This window comes from Macaca mulatta, chromosome 5, assembly GCF_049350105.2.
Source record: "Macaca mulatta isolate MMU2019108-1 chromosome 5, T2T-MMU8v2.0, whole genome shotgun sequence".
In the NCBI taxonomy this organism is placed as follows: Eukaryota; Metazoa; Chordata; class Mammalia; order Primates; family Cercopithecidae; genus Macaca; species Macaca mulatta.
The window spans coordinates 48,272,707-48,290,625 of NC_133410.1; the positions used below are offsets into that span (position 1 = coordinate 48,272,707).

A 17,919-nucleotide genomic window follows, 5' to 3' on the forward strand; every position below is an offset into this window, starting at 1 on the left:
AAAAGTTGCTCCATCCAGGAATAAAATCCAAAGTATACAATAAAACAAATCAAGCTTTAATTATTTTCAACAAAAATATACCAAAATAATGATGACTCTGGCTATATGACTTTTGGCACAAAAGCATGGTTCTAGGAAAAGACCCAACCTTTTATACTATTCTCCAGGGAAAGCTAGGAAAAACGCAGGTGTTAAACAGTGACAAGGCTCAGGTCCTAACAGTAAGGAAAGAATTATGTTGACTGAATTTGATGAGTGTTTCCCCAAACAACAACATTTTACATTTGTACATATTTGTTAAAAAAAAAAAAAAAAAAAAAAAAAGATACGGTTTCAGAAATTTTGGATAAATTTAAATACTTGGAGGCCAGGCAAGGTGGCTCATGCCTATAATTCCAAGCGCTTTGAGAGGCTGAGGCAGGAGGATTGCTTGAGGCCAGGAGTTTGAGACCAGGCTGGGCAGCTTACCAAGACTCTGTCTCTACAAAAAATGTAAAACTTACCTGGACATGATGACATGCAACTGCAGTCCCAGCTACTCGGGAGACTGAGGCAGGAAGATCGCTTGATCCCAGGAGTTCCAGGCTGCAGTGAGCTCTGTTCACAACCGCTGTACTCCAGCCTGGGTGACAGAGTGAGACCTTGTCTCTTAAAAAAAAAAACTTGGAAAAAAAATCATACCAGATCTATGTTCCTAACACTTAATCATTCAAAATGTATTAAATTCAAAGTGGAGTACATGTACCCCTTAAAAGTAAGATGATCAAGGCAATGAGTAAAAAGAAAATCCTAGAAGATTACATGTATTTGTTATTTTAAGTTAAAATTTGAGCTTTACTAAGGCCATATATGACAAGCTCACAGCTAAGGTCATACTAAACACTGAAAAGCTTAAAGGTTTTCCTCTAAGATCAGCCAAGAAAAGGGTACCCACTCTTACTACTTCCATTTGACACGTAGTAGAAGTCCATATAGGAAAGGCTGAAGTAAAACTGTATGTTTTTAAATTATATAATCTTATATATAGGAAACCCTAAAGATTCCACCAAAAAAAATTAAACTAACAAATGAATTCAGGCTGGACTTTGTGGCTTACACCTGTAATCCCAGCACTTTGAGAGTATGAGGCGGGTGGCTCACGTGAGGTGAGGCGTTCCAGATCGCCCTGGCCAATATGGTGAAACCCCGTCTCCACTAAAAATATAAAAATTAAGCTCGGCATGGTGGCAGGTGCCTGTAATCCCAGCTACTCAGGAGGCTGAAGCAGGCGAATAACTTGAACCCAGGAAGTGGAGGTTACAGTGAGCTGAGATTGTGCCACTTAACTCCAGCCTGGGCGACAGAGCAAGATTCCATCTCAAAAATAAATAAACAAACAAATAAACAAACAAACAAATAAATAAAATAAAATAAATTCAGTTAAGTTGCAGGATACAAAATCAACAAACACAAATTAATTGAAGCCAGGCACAGTGGCTCACACCTGTAATCCAAGGACTTTAGGAGGTCAAGGCAGGAGGATCGCTTGAATCCAGGAATTCAAGACCAGCCTGTACAACAAAGTGAGACCTTATCTCTACAAAAAATCAAAAGGTTAGCCGGGTATGATGGTGTGTGCCTATAGTCCCAGCTACATGAGAGGCTGACACAGGAGGATCACTTGAGCCCAGGAGGTCAAGGCTCCGGTGAGCCATGATCATGCCACTGTGCTACAGTCTGAACAACAGAGTGAGACCCTGTTTCAAAAAATATATATAGAAAAAAATTAACTGCATTTCTATACATTAACAATGAACTATCTGTAAAAGAAAACAATCCTGTTTACAACATCAAAAAGAATAAAATACTTAGGAATAAATTTAAACTTGGAAGGGATAGAGATGTACATGAAAGAAACTGAAGATGACACAAATACACAGAAAAATATCCCATGTTAATGAATTGAAAGAATATTATTTTGTAAAAATGTCCATACTACTAAAAGCAATCTATAGATTTGGGGTAATCCCTATTAAAATTCCAATGGCATTTTTCACAGAAATAGGAAAAACAATTTTTTTTTGTCCCCAGAGCATGATGGAGTCTTGCTCTGTTGCCCAGGCTGGAGTGCAGTGGCACCATCTCGGCTCACTGGAACCTCCACCCCCTGAGTTCAAGCAATTCTCCTGCCTCAGCTTCCCGAGTAGCTGGGATTACAGGCGCACACCACCATGCCCAGCTAATTTTTGTATTTTTTAGTAGAGACAGGGTTTCACCATGTTGGCCAAGCTGCTCTTGAACTCCTGACCTCGTGATTCCCCCCACCTCAGCCTCCCAAAGTGCTGGGATTACAGGAGTGAGCCACCATGCTCAGCCAGGAAAAGGAATTCTAAAATTCATATGGAACCACAAAGGGCCCCAAATAGCTAAAGCAATCTTGACCAAAAACAACAAAACTGAAGGTATCACACTTCCTAATTTTGAACCACATTACAAAGCTATAGCAATCAAAGCAGTATGGGATCGGCATAAAAACAGGTAGAGACCAATAGAACAAAATAGCCCAGAAATAAACCCATAAATATACAGTAAACTAATTGTCAACAAAGGTGCCAAAAATATACAAGGGGGAAAGGACAGTCTCCTCAATAATGGTTCGGGGAAACTGGATAGTTACATGCAGAAGAATGAAATTGGATCCTTATGTTATACATACACATATATCAATTCAAAATGGATTAAAGACTTAAACATAAGACCTGAAACCATAAAACTACTAGAAAAAGCATAGGGGGGAAGCTCCATGACACTGGTCTTGGCAATGATTTCTTTTTTTTTTTTTTGGATTTGACACCAAAAACAAAGGCAACAAAGCAAAACAAGTGGGACTATGTCAAACTAACAAGTTTCTGCACAACTAAGGAAACAACAAAATGAAAAGACCCCAAAATGGGAGAAAATATTTACAAACCATATATCCAAACAGAGGTTAATTTTTCGGAATATATAAGGAATTCATACAACTCAATAACAACAGTAAAAAAGCCCAATTTAAAAATGGGCAAGGTACAGAATAGGTATTTTTCCAAAGGAAGACATACAAAAACCACAATGAGGTATCTCACATCCAGAATGGCTACTATCAAAAAGACAAACTATAACAAGTGTTGGTGAGGATGTGGAGAAAAGGGAACACTTGCATACGTTGGTGGGAATGTAAATTCACACAGTCATCTTGGAAAACAGTGTGGAGGTTCCTCAAAAAATTAAAAATATAATTGCCAAATGATCCAGCAATTCCACTACTGTGTATATATCCAAAGTAAATAATATCACAATCTCAGAGAATTATCTGTACCACCATGTTCATTGTGGCATTATTCACAATAGCCATAACGTGCTGTTGTGAGTTTGGTTTGTGAGGAACTATACACAATGGCTACAACCTCTGTTCCCTGAGAAGCTGCAGGGGCTAGTCAGAGTCCATACTCCTGAGACTTTTACCTTTCTTCAGGACACAAATAAAAGAGATCAGATGATGACAGCTGTTTCGTTTCCTTAACAGCCAGGCTGTTAAAGAAAAAATCAGTGACTTTTGGGGACATGCCGGTATACTTCACTAAGTAGAATGGGCAAGCCTGTTGCCTACTCAGAGGACCTTGTACAGGGATGTGATGCAGGAGGGTTTTGAGGCTGTTGGCCTTCCCAACATCACCCACCTCCAACCAGCTCCGATATCTCAGCTAGAGCAAGGCAAAGAGCCATGGTCCACGCAGTCACAGGGGGCCTTGAATAGGAGGAACCGAGAACAGGCTCACAGGATGCATCTCAAAAACCAAGAAGATTTACCTACTCAACTGAAACAATATCACATACAATACAATTTAAATTCCTCAAAATCATCAGTGCTAGGAAGTCAGAACAAAGGCTTCACTCTTTTATCTTTTTTTTGTCAAGACATTCACCAAGTAGTACAAAGGCTTAATTCTTTACCTTTAAATACCAGTTTTCAAAGTAAGGAGTTGATTTAAGAGTCACCTTAAATGATGTCAAATGAGCATTTTCTTCTGTAGATTCATGGATTTCCATAGATTTAATGTTTTTCAATTAATTAAAATTATGTATCTGGATGTTAAAAAAAGATCAATGGATAAAGAAATCATAATATATATCTATCTATTATATATATAATATATTTTTTATATATCTCCACTGTATTAGTCTGTTCTCACACTGCTAGAAGACATACCTGAGACTGGGTAATTTACAGAGAAGAGAGATTTAAGGCTCGTAATTCTGCGAGCTGTACAGGTTTCTGCTTCCAGGTAAGCCTTAGGAAACTTACAATCACGGCAGAAGGTGAAGAGGAAGCACGCACAGCCTTCACATGGCCAGCAGCAAAGAGAGAGGGAAGGGGGATGTGCTACATACTTTCAAATGACGACAGCCAGATCTTCTGAGAACTCACTCACTATCATAAGAAGAACAAAGGGGAAATCCGACCCCACGATCCAATCACCTCAAACCAAGTCCCTCCCCCAACACTGGGGATTACAATGCGACATGAGATTTGGGTGGGGACACAGAGCCAAACCATATCATGCACACACACACAACAGATTATTATTCAGCCTTAAAAAAGAAGAACATCTTGCCATTCGCAACAACATGGATGAACCTGGAGGACATTATGCTAAGTAAAATAAATCAAACACAAAAAGACAAATACTGCATGATCTCACTAATACATGGAATCTAAAATTTAAAAAGCCAAACTCAGAGTAACAGAGTAGAATGGTGTTGCCGGAACCGGTGGGTGGGAGAAAGGGGGAAATATTTGTGAACGGGTACAAACTTTCCGTTTATAAGATGAGCAAGTTTTGAAAACCTAATGGACAGCATGGGTTTTCTCATCTTGGGTGATGGGAAGCAGTGTGGTAGTGGTGGCAGCAGTAGAGGCTTCTTCACCCAACTTCCTAATCCTGGATTGCAACTACGGGTCCATTCTCCAGTCTCTAGAGTATCCAGAGGCAAGGACAGCAACAGCACAAGCTCCAGATTCCAGCACCGCCTCTGATCGATTTGGAGTCAAATGTGGCAGTCCACCTTAAAACCTGCTGCTTGGCCCTTCTAATAATTCAGTAAGCACCTAATACCTTGCATTAAACCTCTTCTAGCTTAAAATACTCAGGGGGGTTTATTTTCCTGACAATGAATACAGTACATAAATGTTTCCTAAAGGAAAGGTGGCAGCTGCACACCCTGAGGGATGGCTTGTGATGTCCTCTCATTCGTTCCCTTCTGGTATACTGCAACACATTGCAGCTTACGGGTGCCCAACTAAGTAGATTTGCAGATCTCATTTGAATTATCACAGCACTCACAAACGGACAAATGGATCCTTAAAAGATTTTTACAAAGAAGGACATATTATGCATATTATTAATACATCAAAAATAAAGAAAAAAATACAAGCAAGCAGAACGAAAACGGCAGAGCTGGCAATTGCTCTGTTACCAATATTAGTGCTTTATCAAAAATTATAAGGTAAAAAAGTGATTATTTTGTAAAACATAAAACTTTCAGAAGAAAACAGGCGAAAATCTTCAGGACCTAGGACTGGCTGAAGAGTCCATAGACTTGACACAAAAAGTACAATTCGGTCAGTTGTAGTAGCTCACATCTGTAATCCAAGCACTTCGGGAGGCCGAGGCAGGCAGATTACAAGGTCAGGAGTTCGAGACTAGCCTGACCAACATGGTGAAACACTGTTTCTACTAAAAATACAAAAATTAGCCGGGTGTGGTGGCGGGCGCCTGTAATCCCAGCTACTCAGGAGGCTGAGGCAGGAGAATCACTTGAACCTGGGAGGCGGAGGTTGAACAAATCATTGCACTCCAGCCTGGGCGACACAGTGAGACTCTGTCTCAAAAAAAAAAAAAAAAAAAGGTACAATTCATAAAAGAAAAAAATTGATTAATGCATTACATGGCTCAGCACGGTGGCTCACACCTGTAATCACAACACTTTGGGAGGCTGAGGCAGGAAGACTGCTTGAGGCCAGGAGTTCAAGACCAGCCTGGACAACACAGCGAGGCCCTGTCTCTACCAAAAACAAAAACAAAATTAGCTGGGCATGGTGGTGGTGCAGGCCTGTAGTCTCAGCTACTCTGGAGGTTGAGGGGGGAAGATCACTTGACAGGACGTAGAGGCTGCAGTGAACCATGATTGTACCACTGCAGTCCAGCCTGAGTAACAGAGTTAGACCCTGTTTCAAAAAAAATAAGTAACAGATGACTATATGAAAATGCAAAAGTTTTGTTCTGTGAAAGATCTATTAAGAGGATAAAAAGACAAGTTTCAGATGCAGAGAAAATGTTTACACACCACATAACTGGCAAAGAACTTCTACCTAGAATATATAAAGAATCCTCAAAACTCTACACTAAAAAACAATCCCATTTGCCCCTTAGGGAAACAGTTAATTTAGGGAAAGGCATATTAAAACCACAATATTATCACTACAATACTATTAGAACCGTTAAAATATAAAATAATGATAATATGAAATGCTGGAAAGGATATAGAGAAACTTTAATACGAAATGTAACTTTCCATTTATTGCTGGTGAAAACATACAGCCACTTTGGAAAATAGTCTGGCAGTTTCTTACATAACTAAACATACACTTACAATATGACCCAGCAATTGCACTCTTGGTCATTCATCCCAGACAAATGAAAACCTAAAAACTGTACATAAATATTCCCAGCAGCTTTGTAGTTAACGGCCAAAACCTGGAAATAGCTCTTATGTTCTTCAGCAGGTGAAGAGTTAAACTATGTACTGTGCTACCTTCATACAATAAATACTACTCAGCAATAAGAAGAAATGAGCTATTGCGTGAGATAGGTTGGGTGGTTTTCTAGGACTTTATACTGAGTGAAAAAGTCAATCGCAAAAGGTTACATACAGTATGATTCCATTTATGAGACATTCTCAAAATGATAGAGTAAAAAGAAAATTAGTGGCTGCCAGTAAATAGGGAAAAGGAGGTAGGAGGGAACCTTGCGCTTCATGAGGGAGTTTCTTGGCAGTGGTGGTTCTATATCTTGACTGTGGTGATGGCAGTGATACAAATCTACCTGTACATACGCATCTAAAGGCATCTACAAAAATTTTATCAAATTGCACAGAACTGTACACACGCATATACATATAAGTGAGCGCATTAAAAACATGAAATCTGAATATTAACAATATTGTATCAGTTTCCTAGTCTAAGGTTATTAATATGGTATCTTACGTAAGATGTTACAACTGGGAGAAGCTGAATTAAGGTGACACAGGACTCCCTGTACTATTCTCACAACTTCCCATGAGTTGATAAATACTTCAGATAAAAAAAAAAAAATTTTTAAGTGGTGACATTCAATCACATTTTTCTTATTTTACAAATTACTAATATTTTAAGTGGGATCAAAAACATGGAACTAATACATTTTAAATTATTCAAAAATGTTTTTCATCCTTATCACATTGTTTTTTTGTTAATGTCTTTTTTTTTTTTGAGATGGAATTTTGCTCTTGTTGCCCAGGCTGGAGTGCAATGGTGCAATCTCAGCTGACCGCAACCTCCACCTCCCAGGTTCAAGCAATTCTCCTGCCTCAGCCTCCTGAGTAGCTGGGATTACAGGCATGTGCTACCACGTCTGGCTAATTTTGTATTTTTAGTAGAGACAGGGTTTCTCCACGTTGGTCGGGCTGGTCTCGAACTCCCAACCTCAGGTGATCTGCCCGCCTTGGCCTCCCAAAGTGCTGGAATTACAGGTGTGAGCCACCACGCCCGGGTTAATGTCTTATTATGAGCATAATTTATAGTATCTAGTTTACAATAAATAAGCATACACATACTGGGAATGAAGACTCAATTTTTTATACTGCCGAAATAAAATTTTTGCAGACCTCTGTTACAGAGGCTACAAAATTCCAAACTACTATCCATTCCTTAAAATTTTTACTTGGGGAAGAACATTAAAACAGGAAAAATGTTAGAACAAGAAAAATACTAAGAATCAAAAGCACAATTATTTTTTTTTGTTCGTTTTTTGTTATTTCCTTTCAAATCTACATCTGCAGAAAAAAAACAATTCTAAACAAGTCACAACCTCATTCTCATCTATAAAATGCAGAAATTCTACTGTATGATTCCTAAGGACATTCTAGCTCCAAAAACATTAACTCTAAGGCAGGAAAAAGTGAAACAATGAAAAAATGCATGACAAACTATAACTAGTATTTATTGAAAGTATATTAAGGGCTCAGAAGTGTCAGGAATATTACATACAAAATATGGCCTAAATTCTATCAACACAAATACAGAAAAAGGCATCTATAAAGATAATTTTACCTCAAAGAAAACAGATTAAGATCCAGTTTAAATAAAAATATTTAAGTAATAGACACATCTGGCTATTTTACATGCAATCTCATAGTGCTTTAAGACTTTTAATTTCTGCTTTTTGAATTATATTGTAACAAACAATATACCAGTACATCTAAGTATCCTGGTATACACGCTTAGGGTTTTGATGGTTCTTACAAGAAGTAGACTAGCAAGTCATTCTAACAGGAAAAACAGTTCTTCTCCATCCACTTGGTTAGATGTAACAAGACAATTTTTAAAGGTTCATTATTCAGAGGAAGTTAACCATCCACAAGGTAGTATCTACCATCCTGTTAATACCACCCTCGGCTATACAGAAGCATCACTTAGCCAAAACAGAGTCAAAAACCAGAAAAAAAGCACAAGTCCTCTAAGCAGTAAAAAACAAGTCCCTAGCACTAAAGCTCCATGCACAGGAAGTCTTTTGGTTCCTCACCCAGAGGAACATGCCGTCATTTTTATCCACCATTCAACAAGTACTGTATTGGGTTCTGTTCCCACAGTATACCGAAAAACATTGAATTAGAAAGAGGAGACTACTATGGGCAGGCATAATGAGAGCAAACAAAATGAGAGCAAAGAGATAACAGTTAACAATAAAGTAATAAGCAAATCAACCCCCAAAAGCAGACATGATTTAGAAAGGAATAGTTTCACCAACACACAAACAAAATATGATTGTCTGTATATTGCTGGCTGAGTACACTAATTGGCTGAAGTTCCTTTTGCAAATAAATTATTGTGAGTTCACTGACATCCCAGACATACGAATGTCACTATATCTACTGACTACTTAATAAGTAAGGTGATAAGTATTAATAATGGATATGTACCATCTTTTAAGATAGGAGGATGCAGGTTATATTTTGAGAATTTTCTGTAATTGTTTCCATTAACTATGCTTTATACTTTTATAGGCTAGCAAGTCTTTGTCTTTTTAAGATTATTTTGAATGACTATTTTTGATAGTCATTCACTTGATAGTCACATGAGCCCTGCTGGTAGAGGCAACAGTAAGCCGTGATTGCACCACTGCACTCCAGCCTGGGCAACAGAGCAAGACTCTATGTCAAAAAAATAAATAAACGCCTTTCTAAACTTGGATCTACATACATCAAGGGATGATGTATTTGAATCTACTCAAAGTATTTATACACATTGAGAGGGATCAAGTTACACAGGAATGTACATTTATTAAGATGTACATTCACCAAACTAATATTTTTAACCAGTATTATAGATGGCAAAACCCATCTTAAGTTCTAAAATGGAAAAATAAAATTACAAATTATCTTTCCAGCATTCTTTACTATTGAATTAAATTAAATCACATCTGAAGCTTACCCTGAAATGAAGAGACCTACCAAAAAAAAAAAAAGAAGAACAAAATGAGGAATTCCGAGAAGTGTAAATATTACACTGAAATTCGTTCAGGCAACAAAGAACATACAAATGGTTTATATCCTAAAAAGCAAGGCTGCACTGCAGTAAGTAAACAAATTAATGTTCCTTTTTCATCAACTTTCAGATGTTCTTAACAACAACACTTTAACCTTTCTGAAGCATGGACGCTGAAACAGAGGTGTATCTTACAACTACTGTCATCCAATGGCAGGACATAGTTGGTGAAAACGTTTGGGTGATTCCTCCTGGAAAGATCAGGAAAGCACCAGCATCAAAGTGTCTTAGGTTTGATCAAAAATAGTCACTCAAAATAGTCTTAAAAAAAGACAAAGAAATGATCAGAAGCCTATAAAAGTATAATCAACAGAGACAACTACAGAAATTTCTCGAAATGTAAACTGCATCCTCCTACCTTAAAAGATAGTACATATAAATTACTTATCACACTCCTTAGCAAGTAGTCAACAGATTTAGCTATTATTATAAGATGGATGATAAAGACTAGTCAAGCTGATGAAAATATCTGCTGGTCATAGTGATCAGCCAATCAATAAACACTTCTTAAGGGTCTACCAGGTCACCAGCAATACGCAAGAGTATTACAAATCCATCATGATCAATCTAAGAAGGACTATTTTTTAACCAGTAAGGGGCAAATGTCACATCACATTCATCAACGATTAGAACTAAGTACTCTTAACTTCCTTTAAAGTATTGCCCTTTATTTGAGTCCAGTCTACAGAACTTGAAACCTAAATTGTTTACTTGAAGAGAGTCATCAAATGATTATGTTAGTATAAGGAAGTGTTACCAGAATCAGTCTAATGATTTTCATAGGGAAAAAAAGAAATCTTTTCCTATTATTCTCCAGGCTTAAGTAGAATAACGATGGGTTAAATTGTCTCTTAAAACCTTTCTACGGTGGCTCATGCCTGTATTTCCAGCACTTTGGGAGGCTAAGGCAGGCAGATGGCTTCAGCCTAGGAGTTCAAGATCAGCCTAGGCAACACGGCAAGATCCTCTTTCTACAAAAAATAGCCGGGTGTGGTGGTACATGCCTGTGGTTCCAGCTACTCAGGGGACTGAGGTGAGAGGATCACTTGAGCCCAGCTGGTAGAGGCTACAGTGAGCCATGATTGTGCCACTGCACTCCAGCCTGGGAAACAGAGTGAGACACTGTATCAAATAAATACATAAATAAGTACCTTTCTAAACTTGGAGCTACCCACATCAAGGAATGATGTACTTGAATCTATTCACAATACTTATACACATTGAGAGGGAACAAGTTACACAGGAATGTACATTTAATAAAATGTTACTTTTTATTTATATAGAATGTCCAAAATAGGCAAATGTATAAACAAAGAATATAGATCAGTGGTTGCCTAGGGCTGGGGATGGGGTGGGGATGGGATGAAAAAGTTCTAAAATTAATTGAGATTATGGTACACAAATATACTAAACACCACTGAATTGTACCTTTTTAATAGGTAAATTATATGGCATATGAATTATATTTCAAAAAGCTGTCACTTTAAAATCCTAACTCTTCACAAAACTTAAATCAAAACTGCTGCATTATGGTCAAATTCCACAGGACCTACTACCCCTCTGTCAGACATTATTCCTGGCCCAGTTGACGCCATCACTGACAGTGTTACATGGTCCCTTTCTTAACACTCCAATCTTTCCCCCACAAATATAAAGATTGAATGGGGGAAGGAGGGTGGTGGGGTCTATTTTGTCAAAGTTAAACATATTTCACATTGAATTTTAATACAAATAATGTTTTTTTTTTTTTTTTGGGAGATGGACTCTTGCCCTGTCACCTAGGCTGGAGCGCAGTGGCGTGATCTTGGCTCACTGTAACTTCCGCCTCCTGGGTTCAAGCAATTATCTTGCCTTAGACTCCAGAGTACCTGGGACTACAGGTGTGTGCCACCACACCCGGCTAATTTTTTGTATTTTAGTAGAGACGGGGTTTCACTATGTTGGCCAGGCTGGTCTCGAACTCCTGAACTCAGTGATCGCCCACCTTGGTGTCCCAAAGTGCTGGGACTACAGGTGTGAGCCACCATGTCCAGCCAATGATTTTTCATAACAAAAAGCACAAATCCTGGTAAAGACATCTATTTATTATAGCATTTTGAGCTTAAAAGAATGTATTACTACTATGTCAGCAAAATATGAGTTATTTGCTAGGATACCAATGTAGTCTCACAATATTCTTTGAAATGCATGATTTCTGTAAAGCATAAGGAAAGACACAACTACGTTTGCAGAATTTCAGAAATATTTTGCCCCACAGCAACAGCAGTGTTTGCAATCCCAAAAAACAATTCTAAGCTAACAAGTTTAATTCAACAGGTTCCATGGACCTTAACCCACCTCCATGGAAGACCAGGTTTGTGTGCTAGGCTATTTTGGAAGACGCTATGCAGAACAATAAACAAATGAGTGAATAATAAGTTCACCAAAGGGTGCACTTCATCTAAGCTACCTTTAATCCACATGTTCCACTCTGCACTGGTCTATTTAAGGTTCCTGCTCAGAGGAGCTCGTAACTTGTGACAGAGACAAACTTAATCTTACCCTCAATGCCTAGCATGATACACACTATAAGTGCAGTTCTCAAAAGTCTTCTAAATGAAAGGAGATTTTTTTTTCAGCTGATTAGGCCGCCTGGCTGCTTACAGCTGGGTTTTCTATTTAGGATTCTTTGGAAACCCTTTCTGCCCTCTGGGGTAGCTTAAAGAAGCACGTGGAACAACAGACTCTTCTCACTTACTTTACCAGTCTAAACTGTAGCCCCCTTTTTATAATTAGCAACCTAACGTTTGAGTGATTCCACCATGAACAAATCTATATTTCTCCTTGGGCTAATATGAGGAGTGCCTGCTGGGAGTCTCAAAGCAATTTTTAATCCTCTCTCTCAAGAAGAAGAAGAAGAATCAAGAAATGAGAAGAAATTAAAGTGTGTATTCCAAAAATATTCTGGGGTAAACTGTTCAGGCACACAGGTTTTGATCAATTTTTGCAAAGATTATGAAGTCTACATTTTGAACACAAACATACTAGTGGCAGCCTTGTATCCTAAGAAAAGGTAAAAGGAATCGGAATTACTAGTCCTGGAGAAATTATTTTTAAAGATAAGTATATAAAAAATGATTAGTTTTCTCCACTCCCAATAAACATAATTTACTAACTAAAATTTGCAAACATGAGAGACAGTTTAAGACAGTCCTACACAGAGGTTAAAAAAAAAAAAAGAAAAAAAGAAAAGGAAAAAAAACTGAAAGAATAAACAACCATTAACAATGTTACAATGTGATAGGAGCAGTGTTATGTGACACTTTTCATTTCTTTTTCTTTTTAAAAATAGAGTCAGAGTCTCCCTATGTTGCCCAGACGGCACTTCAACTCCTGGGCCCAAGCCATCTTCCTGCCTCAGCCTCCCAAAGTGCTGGGATTACAGGTGTGAGCCACCATGCCTAGCCACTTTTAATTTTGAAATTATGCATTTCTTTCATATTAATATTTTACAACGAGCATGTGAAACTTTGATAAGGAAAAACGTTTTCTCCTTTAAACACATACACACTTTCCCCCAAATAGAACTAAATTTAAACTTCTTTACAGTAAGTGATTTTCCAGAATACTGGTGAGCTATTAAAACTGCCCAAGTACTTTAGGCAACAGTAAAAATGAAACGGCTCTAACTTCTGTTAATTTTAGCAAACTCCACAATCTAATAAAAGAAATATACACACAGCCATACTGTAAGTCAGACCATGGCTTGTACTGTAAGAGGATTTTACAGGAGTAAAAACAAAGAACAATCACTTGGGATTAAGAGAACAGAGGAAGAGCTTGCAGACAAGGTGACATCTGAGCAGGGCCAGATGGATGATCCCTGTCACTATGTAACAACAGTTGAAATTCAGAGCACATACTGTATCTCCCCAAAATATTTTATACATAAAAATAGCTCTAGTAGAGAACATAAACCCAGTCTACTCCCAAAACTGCTTTATTTAAAAATGTATTTAAAAACATATTCTAAAATCTGCTAAACCCATGAAAACTTGTCCACTTCAATCATTTCAATTACGTGAATCCTGTGTCACTGTTACTTTGTACTTGTTACTGCACTGACATACCCACTGTCTTTTTCCTAAGAATCTTAATGTTGCACCTTCTCACTAAACTGTATACATCTGATTTGCTGGCTCTGGGTCTAATTTAAAAAAAAAAAAAAAAAATATTGAGAGCAAGACTGTCATCCAGTTATACTTTATCTCCAGAAATACTCTGTCATCAGTTTCTACTTTACATAGTACTGTTTAAATAAAAGTATACTCAACAGATGTTATTGAGTATTCTACTTTACACAGTACCGTTTAAATAAAAGTATACTCAACAGATGTTATTGAGTATTCTACTTTACATAGTACTGTTTAAATAAAAGTATACTCAACAGATGTTATTGACAGATACAACCTAGTTCTGAATAATTGTGACAATGTGTTCACCATCACAAACGATGTCTGTGGAACAGATATTATAAACAAATCACAATTTTGTTCACAAAATTCTTTGTTATAAAAAAAAACAATGAACCTCTAGATTGACATATCTTCCCCCAACAGTAAGCCAATTGCTGGCCTTTAGTATAAAATCTTCTGAAAGGTGTTTATTTAAAAAATTAAATAACTGAAGCGGCCTTTACAGGACATTACCTTTTTCTGTCACAAAGACCTAAAATAACACATTTACTGGGTACTAAAAAGGTCCGAGGTGATGCAGTGAATCTGCACAGAAATGGAGGATAATCCTAGCTCCCAAAGATCTCAAGAAACAGTTCATAACTCAAGAAATGTGTTCATATAAAACAATGTGTTTAAAACAATGTAGAAAGCACAAAAGAGGAAAAAGTCTTTTTCAGAAAATACAGTCTAGATATTTCAAAGATAATTATTTCTGAATGTTTTATTTATATGTGCTCTTTTAAAAGTTGAGAAATTCTTTTATTGTTTAAATAAATTAGTAAGTAAACAAAAACAGACTTTAAAAAACTTGGTTTAACCGCCTACTTACTATGAGATGGGAAGGAAGATTATGCCTAGCTGCTTACCTGATATCCTTATCACAGAAATGGATCAAAGAAAAAAATAGAAAAGAAGGAATATTAGGTGAAACAATTCCAGATACCATCAAGATTACTACAAACGGCCAAGCACGGTGGCTCAGTCTGTAATCCCAGCAGTTTGAGAGGCCAAAGCAGAAGGATCGCTTGAGGCCAGGAGTTGGAGACTAGCCGTCTATATAAAAAATTAAAAGGTGAAACCACCATCTCTACAAAAAATAAAAATTTTAGCTAGGCGCAGTCGTGCCCACCTGTAGTCCCGGCTACTACGGAGTCTGGGGTAGGATGATCACTTGAACCCAAAGAATTTGTTTTTGTGTGTCTTCATTTCCTAAATTCTGTGAGAAGAATAGATTTTTCTTTCAAACATTATCTGATATTGGCCTTCAATTTCCCAAGTAGTTTCTCTATTGTTACTGCTGAGCCTGTGAATTTACAATGTTCCACACCACTCGGAAGCTACTAGACAGCAAATTAATCAATGAACACTTTAAAAAGTTGGATTGCTTTAATCAAAAAAAAAAAAAAAAACTGGGTCACATGTTTCAACAAAATTCCCTCTTTTAGAGAACTAATTTTACAAAATAATTCAGAGTGTAAGAAAAGACACGATGGAATGCTATTTTTGATAATGAGTAGCAGAAAAAAGACCAGAGAATAACACACCCACTGCTACTTTGTTTATACGGTTGTAACTTGCACATGTAGGTACTCGACAAAGTATTGCACAAGGAGAAACTGTCAAAAATGAATGCTTATGAAAACATTCTTCACTAAGGCCTCTAACAAGGAATGTGCTATCTCTGATTTCCTCAGCAAGTATTGACAGGTTAAGCAGAGTGATAATACTCAAGATGAAAAGACGTCTTATACTAGTTTTATCAATAGTAAAAGCTGTTGGTACGAATTATAATGCCTATAAATTCAGTAGCAGAATCAACTTTACAGACGATATCTCCTAGGCAGCACAGCATTTTATAAAACCAACCTTATTTCCATCAAAACCCCTTTCCCCCCGCAATCCGACAGACCCCGGCAACCTATTTTGCTGTGTCTTTTTTCCCCAACCCTTCCAAAAGAACGCCAGCCAGTGAATCGAGGTAGTATTTTCTGCAGTTCAAAGGTAAGGGCAAATTCAGCTCTACTAAGAACTCTTGTTCCTCACCAGCACACACCCTAACGCACCCCCCCCCCCAGCTTTTTTCTTTCCAAATCTTGGCCTAGGAAAGATTAATGCAACCATATCATTGCAAATCCATAAAAACGCGATTTCAGGTGGCGAGGAACGAAACTAGGATGGCAGGAAATACCAGCAGCAACCAATCATTTCGCCCTAGAAACCAGCCTCTCCAGAACGCAGGAAACCAGGCTATGCCCAAAGAACCTGCCGCCCGGAAGCAACAACTTCCATCAAACGGCAAAGAAAAGTTGTAAAGAGCTCAGCGCCCAGGCACCCTGCCCGGTGCCGAGACTGAGAGCAGCAGGCACTCCACAGGCCGAGTCAGCTCGCGGGCGGTGGCCGCAGGGCTGGCCCTGGCTCCGGAAAGCTCCGGGTCCCGGGGTGCGCCAACGGCCCAGGGCGGCGCGGGCACAGCGCCCGCACCCCTCCCCAGGGCCGCGAGCAGTGGGCGGAGAGACCAGAGCAAGGGAAAAGGCGGACAATGCCCGGCCGGGCTGGCGCGCTCCGCCGGTCCCCGGCAGCCCTGCCCGCCGGGGCCCACCAGCCGCCGCGCTAAGTTTGCTCCTCAGCCTTCCCTTCCCAGCCGGGGCGGTGGAGCCGGGGCAGCTGAGCCGTGGTCGCCGGTCTTCCTCCACCTTTGCAGCCGCCGCCGCCTTCCTTCCCGCGGGGCGGCTACCGCGAGTCGGTGGCTAGGCGGCGCGCGAGCAGAGCAGGACGCGCGAGAAGGCGGCGAGCAAGGGGGACCCGGGCACGCGCGAGAAGAGCCAGGCACAGAAGGGGAAGGGGACGCGCGGGAGAGCTGGGCGCGCGGCGGTCCCCGCGGAACCGCCGGAGCTCGGGCGGGCTTTCGTTTGAGGCTGGGGTTGCGCCGCGGTTTGGTGTCCGTTACGAGCGCCGGCCCGGGCCGCGCCGCTTGCCAGCCATCCTGGACCGCCTCCCCACAGCGCCCACCAGGAAGGGCAGCTGGCGAGGGCCGACCACCTCGTCTCCCGCCCAGGCTGGGCTGCCGGCGGCGGGCATCCCGGCGCCTGCCCCCGAGCTGGAAGAGAAAGTGAAATGAAGCGCCTTTCCCTAGTCAACACCTACCCGTCCCCAGTCCTAGTACAGCTGCCTCGCTCCTCCAGCGCCGCCAGTCCCCGCCCTCGGGCCCCTGGCTCCGTTCTCTTGACAATGGCGCGTCCCCTTTAAGGAATAATCCGAACGGAACCGATCTTTGGTTAAACCTCCCTCCGACTCTGATTTTAACCGGATTTCTCTCTCGCTCTCTCCCAAAGCCCGACGGCCGCCCGGCTGTGCTGCGAGCTCTTCCCACCCCTTCCCTGCCCCGCCCACCCTCTGGCCTTCCTGATTGGCGAGAGACACTACAACAGGAACACAGTCCTCCCCCTCCACTGGCCTGGCCAGCCGCCGCTCAAACTTGCTCCCACCTTCTCCCCGCCCCTTTTCCCGGGTTGGTCCTCCCTCTAATCATTCTCTGCCCTCGCCTCAAATGTCGCTTCGGAGCAGTGGCTCACCCTCCCGCCCCTGGAAAGCGAACTTTATTTTTATTGGTGAAAAGACATCTTCCTGTACACTTGATTGGGCAAGGAAAGAGCTAGTCTGCACGCCCCCTACCATTATTACTCTCCCTTTACGGGCTTGAGAAACACAGCCGCAAAGTCCTCCCCGCTTTGCCTGCTAGGAGCGACTTTCCCTTTAAATGTTGTTAGGGGTCGAGAACAAACTCATATCCTATATTGAGGAAAGCTGGAAAGGGATAAG

At 40.1% G+C, this 17,919-nt stretch overlaps 1 protein-coding gene across 14 annotated transcripts in view; it reads right to left on the bottom strand.

Moving 5' to 3' along the window:
- Positions 1 to 17,468, bottom strand: part of FRYL (FRY like transcription coactivator) — a 286,763-nt gene extending 269,295 nt beyond the window's left edge. For 10 of the 14 annotated variants that reach the window (XM_078003390.1, XM_078003383.1, XM_078003384.1 and 7 more), the window contains exon 1: positions 17,245 to 17,468. The gene's annotated coding sequence lies outside the window, so the exon portion shown is untranslated. Of the gene's footprint in view, positions 1 to 503; positions 623 to 17,244 lie in introns of all 14 variants that reach the window. The other 4 variants (XM_078003388.1, XM_078003382.1, XM_078003389.1 and 1 more) reach the window with 1 other exon arrangement.
- Between the last annotated feature and the right edge of the window lie 451 nt (positions 17,469 to 17,919).